The sequence below is a fragment of the Pyrus communis genome, chromosome 7 (genome assembly GCF_963583255.1).
Source record: "Pyrus communis chromosome 7, drPyrComm1.1, whole genome shotgun sequence".
Classification (NCBI taxonomy): Eukaryota; Viridiplantae; Streptophyta; class Magnoliopsida; order Rosales; family Rosaceae; genus Pyrus; species Pyrus communis.
The window spans coordinates 9,603,858-9,612,696 of NC_084809.1; positions in this window are offsets into that span (position 1 = coordinate 9,603,858).

Sequence of the window (8,839 nt, forward strand, 5' to 3'; positions counted from 1 at the left end):
AACAGAAGACTGTCTCACGATCTAGCACAGAAGCTGAGTATAGGCAGCTTGCCTATACTGCAGCTGAGTTGTCATGGTTAGGAAGTTTGTTTCGAGATCTCCATCTCTATCTGCCAAGGCCGCAGATATGGTGTGATAATGTTTCCTCCATTGCTTTGGCTTCCAATCCTGTGTTCCATGCACGGACGAAACACTTGGAAGTGGACTACCATTATGTACGAGAAAAAGTGGTGCGTGGACAGCTTTTGGTTCATTTTATTTGTTCCCAAGACCAGATTGCCGATTTGTTCACAAAAGGTCTCTCCTCTTCACGCTTCAACTTGTTAGTTTCCAAGCTTCCCGTCGTTGCTCGACCTGTCAGCTTGAGGGGGGATGTTAGACCAAGTCAATCTTATCCCAAACTAAGTTCCGCAACAAACTCTTTATAGGATAAGATTGCTAGGTTAGGTTTCAATTTTGGATAATTCAAAAATAAGCTGTTGTGATTTTGTATTTTTGAATTCAAAGATCTCCATGTAAATAGGGTATTCAAAACCCTACTTGTAATCTGAAAGTATTGTATAAATAGACTGCGACCCATCATTATATGTGTGTGCAACCAAAAGCTGAAAACCCTAGTACTCTAAGTTTTACAATGTCTAGTAGTGGAATGGTGTGGCCTTGAGCCATGAAGGGGAATATCACTACGTGGGGCGGCGTTGGAGGCGGCGGCGGTGAGGGTGAGGAAGTAGCCATGATCTCACTACAACCATCAGAATTCGAATGAGTGGGAAAAGATTGAGTTAGGTTTTTTATAGAGTTTAAATGTGTTGATTTGTTCATAGGATTTTGTAGAGAGTTTAAGACATAGATTTTGTGAGGCGCCACCTTTGTATTTCAATGTATTTACAATTAATCTAGGATTATATAGGTTTCGATTCTCTGTACGTACTTTGCCCTATTTTTGCTGAGTGAGTAGATTCTCTTTGCCGATGTGATTACAATTCACTGCACCTAAAGATGATGAAACGAGAATAAAATGTGATTAATTAGGACACATTTCAGTATGTTTCAGGGACTTTTCCTGGATTCAAATTTTATTTTTTTTGCAACAAAGTATAGGAAAATACAGCAAAGTTGATAGTTAGTTTATATCATGTGTGGCACGCTAATAAAACCTAACAAAAACAAACGTAAACATACGAGGATTCTCCATTTCTTATTGAGCAATTTTTTGATGTATACATACGCCTGACGTTTATAATTTTTGTTAATATATCTGTTAAAGTGAGACATATTAACTATGCCAACAACTTTTATTATAATGCGTTGATGGCACACTATGAGTCGTGTTATCTTTATACAAATAAAAATTGCTCCTACTTTGTTTGGTTTTTTTTCTGCATTACTTCAATTCTTCTGAACTCTGGTATCAGGGCCTTTTTGCATAACACTTGGCATCTTGAATAATACTTTATAAAGAGATCATCTACTTGAACTATATTTTGTAAACTATATATGTGATATGATAGTTTGGTGGCTCGGTTCAATCTTTAAATCATCAATGTTTAAGAATTCAACCATCAACTACCAGTTTCTAAAATATTATCTAAAAACATGATCTTCAAGGCATTTTCCTACCGTATAATATTTGGGGCAGTTGCACACCAGATGCCTGAATAAAACTATGTCAAAGTCGACTATGGTGAATACTAAATTATTTTTCCAAGTTCAAATTGGAACTCGTAAAGTAGGAACGATCGTGATGGAGCTGCGTAAGGACAAAAGCTCCTACATCATTCAATGATTTGAAGATATAAAGTGAGGGTTTAGGGATTTGTTGTGTTATTATAGCTTGACGTGTTTTGCGATGTTGGATTTGTTTGTACAGCGGAATATTTCAAGTGAAAAACTTGCTTTTAGAGTGTTTTCGCCCCTCCAAATTGCACCACGTGGGTGATTATATTTTTCAGACTGCAGGTGGTCGTAGGACCACATGGGTTCTTATTTCCATCTACGCCTGAGTCCTGATTACTCCAACAGGTGAAATATTGTAAAGATATGTTCTTATTTACTTTTCTTTCTTCAAACGGGAACTTCACTTACACTTGTATCAATTATACGTGATTAATTATGTATGTTGTACACCTCTCCCCAAAACGTAACCTCTAGTCACAATGGACTCTAAAAACAACTCCTTTACAAGCATAATGTATCTCAATATGGCTAACACTCTTCCTCACATCATGAACAAGTAAATTCTTTTTTTTGGTAAATACAACTAATTTCTCTGTAATTTATGGTGGTCATGCATTGTTACATGTATATATATATGCATGCATAAAACATCTCTTAGACAACCTACATTTTATGGCATTGGCACCATATTGATGTAAAATGATAGCACAGGGAATCAAAGGGGGTGCTCCATACTTTCCATAAATGAACTCAAAAATAGGACACTGTCATGAACACTTCACAGAACATCATATGGGAGTCTCCTTCAGTTACGTCACTACCCTGCTAGTAACTATATGTTCAAATAATGCAGGAGAGAGAGAGAGAGAGAGAGAGAGAGAGAGAGAGAGAGAGAGAGAGATGAAAAACTTTGAACAGAAGTAGTAATCTTGGGGAGGTCAGAAAACAAATCTAGATAAAAGGGCAATTCAAAAATCCAAGAAGCAAAAACATGAGGGGTCCTCTCATTTTGTTTTTTCTCCTCATAAAGACCATGACCTCCCTCTCCTTTTTCTTTTCTTTACATGAAAATAAAGCTTTTGAGTGCAACTTCTAGCATAATTGGGTCCCATTCATAAAAATAGGTCACTCTCCAAATACCATTTTAACACCATCACACACACACACACACACCTTCCCTTTTTCCCATACATGAAGAGATGGACGGTTAATGGAGCAAGAAAGCAACACACATCAAACCCTCTTCTGTTTTGTCCATCCCTCTTTATATTTCTACTACTTCCTCTCCTCCATTACTATATAATCCAACCAAGCTAGGCAGATAGATACACATATATAGTAAGCATATTTCCACACTATCATCCTTACAAAGCAAATAATGGAGGATTTGTTGGGCGATGGTTGAGACGTCCATTTTTGCTGTCCTTAGATACCAATCTCTTTAACCAAAAAAGTTACCCACTTCCCACTTCTGCAATTCTTCCTTCCTGTTGCCAACTGTAACCCCAAAAGAAAAACTCAAAGTCGAGAACTAATTGTATTCTTTTTGTGTATATATCCCTAATCTTCCATTCCTACTTTGCTTTGTTTTCTTTTAAAATTCTTTTAAAAGTTGGTTTACTGGTCTTAAACAAAAATAAAGCTCACACGTAACTCAATAGGTTAATCTATGTCTATTGCTTTATTGCAAGTATGGTTGTCAACTGATCTTGATCATGCTTTTAGCTAGAGAGTGGTTTTTTCTTGGCTAGCTAGCTGACAGAAAGAACCACAATTCATCTATTTGGAGGGGTTTTTGCCATTTTTCATCAGTGCAACAATGGAGTACACAGTAAGAGGATATTCAGATCCTTAAAAGAATATTGTCTCCAATAAAAATCTTTATAATATATCTTTAAATGTAAGGACTAAAAATTAAATAAATCGTTATTATTTTTGTTGGAGTATGGTTGTCATTGATCTAAAAACAATAAGAAAAAAAAAAAAAAAAAAAAAGAAAAAAAAGAAGAACAAAGAACAAAGAAGCTATCTAGACCATTGGATTCCCATCCCCTTTTTTTCAAAAAAAAAAAAAGAGTAAAGCCTTCACGTGGGTGAGGCTTTTGTCCCACACAAAATCAATCTCAGCCCCCATTTAAGAGTCCCTATATGTGGCGATTTTTGTGTGTACTCCAGCGAGACACTATACTATTGGGACAACTACTCCACCCCATTAGAAGTTCTATAGTCCTTATATATATATAGGATCATATGGTGGTTGTAAAGACGGTTTTGAGAACTCTTATTGAAGATACTCTAAAACTTAAAAGAGAATCTTGTGTCCCAAAAAGAATATTATCTCTAACAAAAAAAAAAAAAAATCTATAGTGCATAACCTAAATTCGAGATTTATATTATTACAAATTTCAAATCAAATTTGGACCGTTGATTTGTAATTAAAAAAAAAAAAAAAGCATGTGATCGCGGGACTCATGTTGCAGTTGTGCAAGACCATTGATTTGTGTAGAAGAATATCATCATCTACTCCAAATGAAATTTGCTAAATTTTAAAGAACATGGCATGAATTGGATGAAGTTGAATGATTAATTATTATTTATTTGTTTGGTAGGACAAGGGAAAGACATCTATTTATTCAAATGTTTCTCGCATGTGCGACTCTTGCACTTAGCACAATTATTTGAAGAGTAGTGGACTCTTTGTTAGGGATTTCCTTCTGCGCTTGCGAGCGCGTAAACACGTGTTCAGAAATGAACTTCATCTCTAATTTCTCAGAACAATGATAAGTTCTTTGAATTTGTTTGGTGAATGTCCTTAATCTTGAGTTCTAGACACCTTGAAGACAATAACCTAGATGAATGGCTCACAGAGGAATTGGACAATTGCCCAGGTATCCGCACTAGTCCACCTGTTTTGTTGCCATCATATTTTGTCATGCATTGTGATTGAGATCTATTGATGGAAATGTGGACCACCGACCACAATAAGGTTAAAGTTTTTCATGAATGATATTATTGTTTCATTACGAGGGAAAAAAACTATATAGTACTGTCTAAGTGACATGTTTTCTGAGTTGACAGTTGCAAGTCTCATACAAGTAAAAGCACAAATTATGTCGAGGCTCCTAGTTTAACGTCCCATTTGAAACAAGCCTCATGCTTCGGAACTTCGTGGAGCATCTGCGGCGTTAAAAAGTCATCTGAGAGATGCTCTAAAACAGAATAATCAAGCAACTTAGAACCAAAAATGATAACACAATATGAACATCTACGATGCACAAGTAAAAGCTCTTGAAAAAACTCTACATAATTAAGGAAGCTCTTGTTCATAATCTGCTCGAAGAAAGGTAAAAAACACCCACATAATTGTGAATTGGGTAAACATGTGATACTGATATGTTTTAGTAGTCTAAAGTTATATACAATTATACATAATTTTGTGCAAACTCGTTCAACTTGGGTGTTGAATTGGTTTTGATGTATCAAGCTTAGCAAGAAACAGTCAAAGTTATTACCTGTTTGATATAATTTTGGTTTTTTTTTTTTTGTTAATTTCAATGCTTGTCACAATCAGCTTTAGAGCCCTCCTGCTGTATACAATTTGACAATTTTGGGGATGAATGAATTTTGGAATCGCAAGTGGAAATTCAGGAATTTGTTTTCAAAGTTTGAATCTTTACCCAAGTTGGAATCGCAAGTTTCATATTGTGCTACTAATCGAGAAATATCGATCATCTATTTAGAATGAAATTTGCTAAATGTTGTACTGTTGTCACCAACTATTGCACTCAAAATGCTACAAGTTGAATGATTAATTATTATTTATATATTTGCTAGGATAAGGAAAAGATGTCAATTTATTCATATGTTTATCCAATTACAACCCTTGCGCTTTAGTAGCACAATTATTCCAAGAACATCAGTGAACTCTCAGTTAAGGGTTTCCTTCTTTAGAAATTGACTTGGTCTGAAATTCTGCCGAACAGTGGCAAGTCTCCTTGATGCACTTGCAGTGATAACCCAACTTGTCGCAATCCTTAGCGACTTTGCATGAAGGGTCGAACTGGAATTTTGCTTCGACCACATATTGTACACCTGCATAATATTTACTTGATTATTAACTAGAAAATATATATGCATGTGGAAAAGATATGAAAAAGATGGAGAAAAATTGTAAATAAATGTATGCATGGTTAACTACTATTTTATATTAGCAGAAAATTGATATTCTATTGTTCAATTGGATTCACCAAAGCGAATATATTTTTTAGAAACAAAGCCGTGAGAATAGTAACTACAAACTAAAGAAAGTTGGTGCGAGAACCCATCTGCAACAAAGCCATCGAAGGCAACAAAGCCGTCGAAGCAAATCCATGAGAGGTGGTGGTGTGAACACCCGCACCAAAGCTCTACATACTTCCCGCGTCAAAACGCGTTCATGGAAAGTGGCAACATATCAAAAATCATAAGGTTTTGAGGAAATCCATGGAGGTGGAGGGTGGGAAAAATGGGGAAGGGAGAATGGAATTGATGGCTGAGGATTTTGGAAGTTAAAGCACAGATCGGAGACGATGAACAAAAAAAAATGCAGGGGAAACTAAACTCAAAACCGCTACTAGGATTAGGCTTGCTCAAGCTTCGATTCCATTTTGCAGTAAGTGAAGGAAAAAAATAAGTGTTCGGATTGTATATTTTACCGCTAGATCCAGCAAGGAAGATGAGCGCGATGATGAAAGCTACTTTGAGAGTTTTCTCCATCTCTTCGGTTGTTGGCAGCAAAAGCAAAGGAATCTGATAGTTCTGCTTTGAGTACAATTTTCTGCAAATGTAAGTAAGATATATAGAGCTGTAAATGTAGAGGAAATGGAGGAATGGTCCCTTAACTATCCTAGAATTGCAGCTTAGTCCCTACACTAAAAAATCATTATATTTGATCCTTGAACTTGATAAGATGCGGAGCGTTAGCCCTTCATTATCAATTCCGTTAGTTTTAGTTAAAAGTGTTTACATGTTAGTTTCACCTATATATATATTTATTTATTTATTTATTTATATAATAGAAAAGATGAAAATTACAACAAAAATTGCAGGCCTACCTCATCCACCAACAACCGCAGCCGACCCCAACCTGTAGCCCGCGGAGCACAGCCTTCACCCAAACCCCGAACCTGCATCCCACAAAATTCTTGAATCTTACCTCTGGAGACAGCGTGGATGGATGTCATTGTGAATTCGTTTACCATGGGAGACGTGTTCGAAATTTGGATTAGAAACTTTCTTTTGTATTGGTTGTTTGGAGAGTGCTAAAATGCTGTGGCTGGGGTTTGGAGGCGAGGCAGAAGGGAAGACGGGAGAGAGAGAGAGAGAGAGAGAGAGTTAGCTTTTATATTTTTATTTTTTTACTTTCTCTATGTTTGTATTTATTTTAATTTTGAATTTTTAAGCCACATGGCATTTAGTTAACAAAAATATGGAGCCCATAAAGATCACGTCATCAAACTAACGGAAAATCTCACGGTGTTACCGTGTTAGTATGGAGGGACCAATGCTCTACAATTTGTTAAGTTCAAGGACCAAATCTAATGAATTTTAAGTTTAAGGACCAAACTACATTTTGATCATAATTTAGGGACCATTCCTCCAATTTCCTCTTAAGTTTTACTCCATGCGTAAACAAAAGAAGTAAAGGTAAAAAAATTTAGCTGAATTAGATTGCAAATATGCCTAAAATAATCAGGTGTTTAAATCTAGTAAGATATGAACTAAAGATAATTTTTATTTAATTATTGAAGTACTCATGCTTTCCATTTTCCAAACCTACAATCAAAATATAGCTGAAAATGTAAATTATTTTCTATAAATAAATTGTTTACCGAAGGCTAGATTCAACGAATGAAATGCATCATGAACTTTCTATACTATATATTAATACTTTCTATAGCCATTATTTCTTACTGAATCTATTATTTACGGTAGTACTATCCGCGCACCCATTTTTATTTTGCACACCATTCTCTCAATTTTCAACCGTTGAATTATCGAATGAATTAAAAAAATTTAATAAGATAAGAATAACAAAGACGTGTGAGATATAAAAATAGTTGCGTGAACATCATTATCCCTTAGAGAAAGACCAAATGATACATCGATTTCTTGTTGCAACTATTACTTCCGGGAGAAGAATCAACAGTTTCCAAATGAAGGGTCCAGATTCATTTTGTTTTCAAATTTTTTTTACAAGTTCAACTTGAAAGCTACGGTTACTGCTGCTCTCTCTCTTGTTTCAAATGGCTAGATAGATGTTTTTTCAATTTGGCCGTTGCTCTCTTTTTTTAATTAAAAATAATTTATTAATCAATTAAAAATAATTTATTAATTAATTGTTTTTCCAAGTTCAAATTCGAAGGAACAAATCGTGATGGAGCTGCGTAAGGACAAAAAGCTCCTACATCATTCAATGATTTGAAGATATAAAGTGAGGGTTTAGTGATTTGTTGTGTTATTATAGCTTGACGTGTTTTGAGATGTTGGATTTGTTTGTACGGCGGAATATTTCAAGTGAAAAACTTGCTTTTAGAGTGTTTTCGCCCCTCCAAATTGCACCATGTGGGTGATTATGTTTTTCAGACTCCAGGTGATCGTAGGACCACATGGGTCCTTATTTCCATCCACGCCTTTGTCCTGACTACTCCAACAGGTGAAATATTGTAAAGATATGTTCCTATTTAATTTTCTTTCTTCAAACAGGAATCTTACTCACACTTGTATCAATTATACGTGATTAATTACGTATGTTGTACACCTTTCCCCAAAACGTAACCTCTAGTCACGATGGACTCTAAAAACAACTCCCTTACAAGCATAATGTATCTCAATATGGCTAACACTCTTCCTCACATCATGAACAAGTAAATAATTTTTTTTGGTAAATACAACTAATTTCTCTGTAATTTATGGTGGTCATGCATTGTTACATGTATATATATATGCATGCATAAAACATCTCTTAGACGCCCTACATTTTGTGGCATTGGCACCATATTGATGTAAAATGGTAGCACAGTGAATCAAAGGGGATGCTCCCCACTTTCCATAAATGAACTCAAAAATAGGACATTGTCGTGAACACTTCACAGAACATCACATGGAAGTCTCCTTCAGTTAC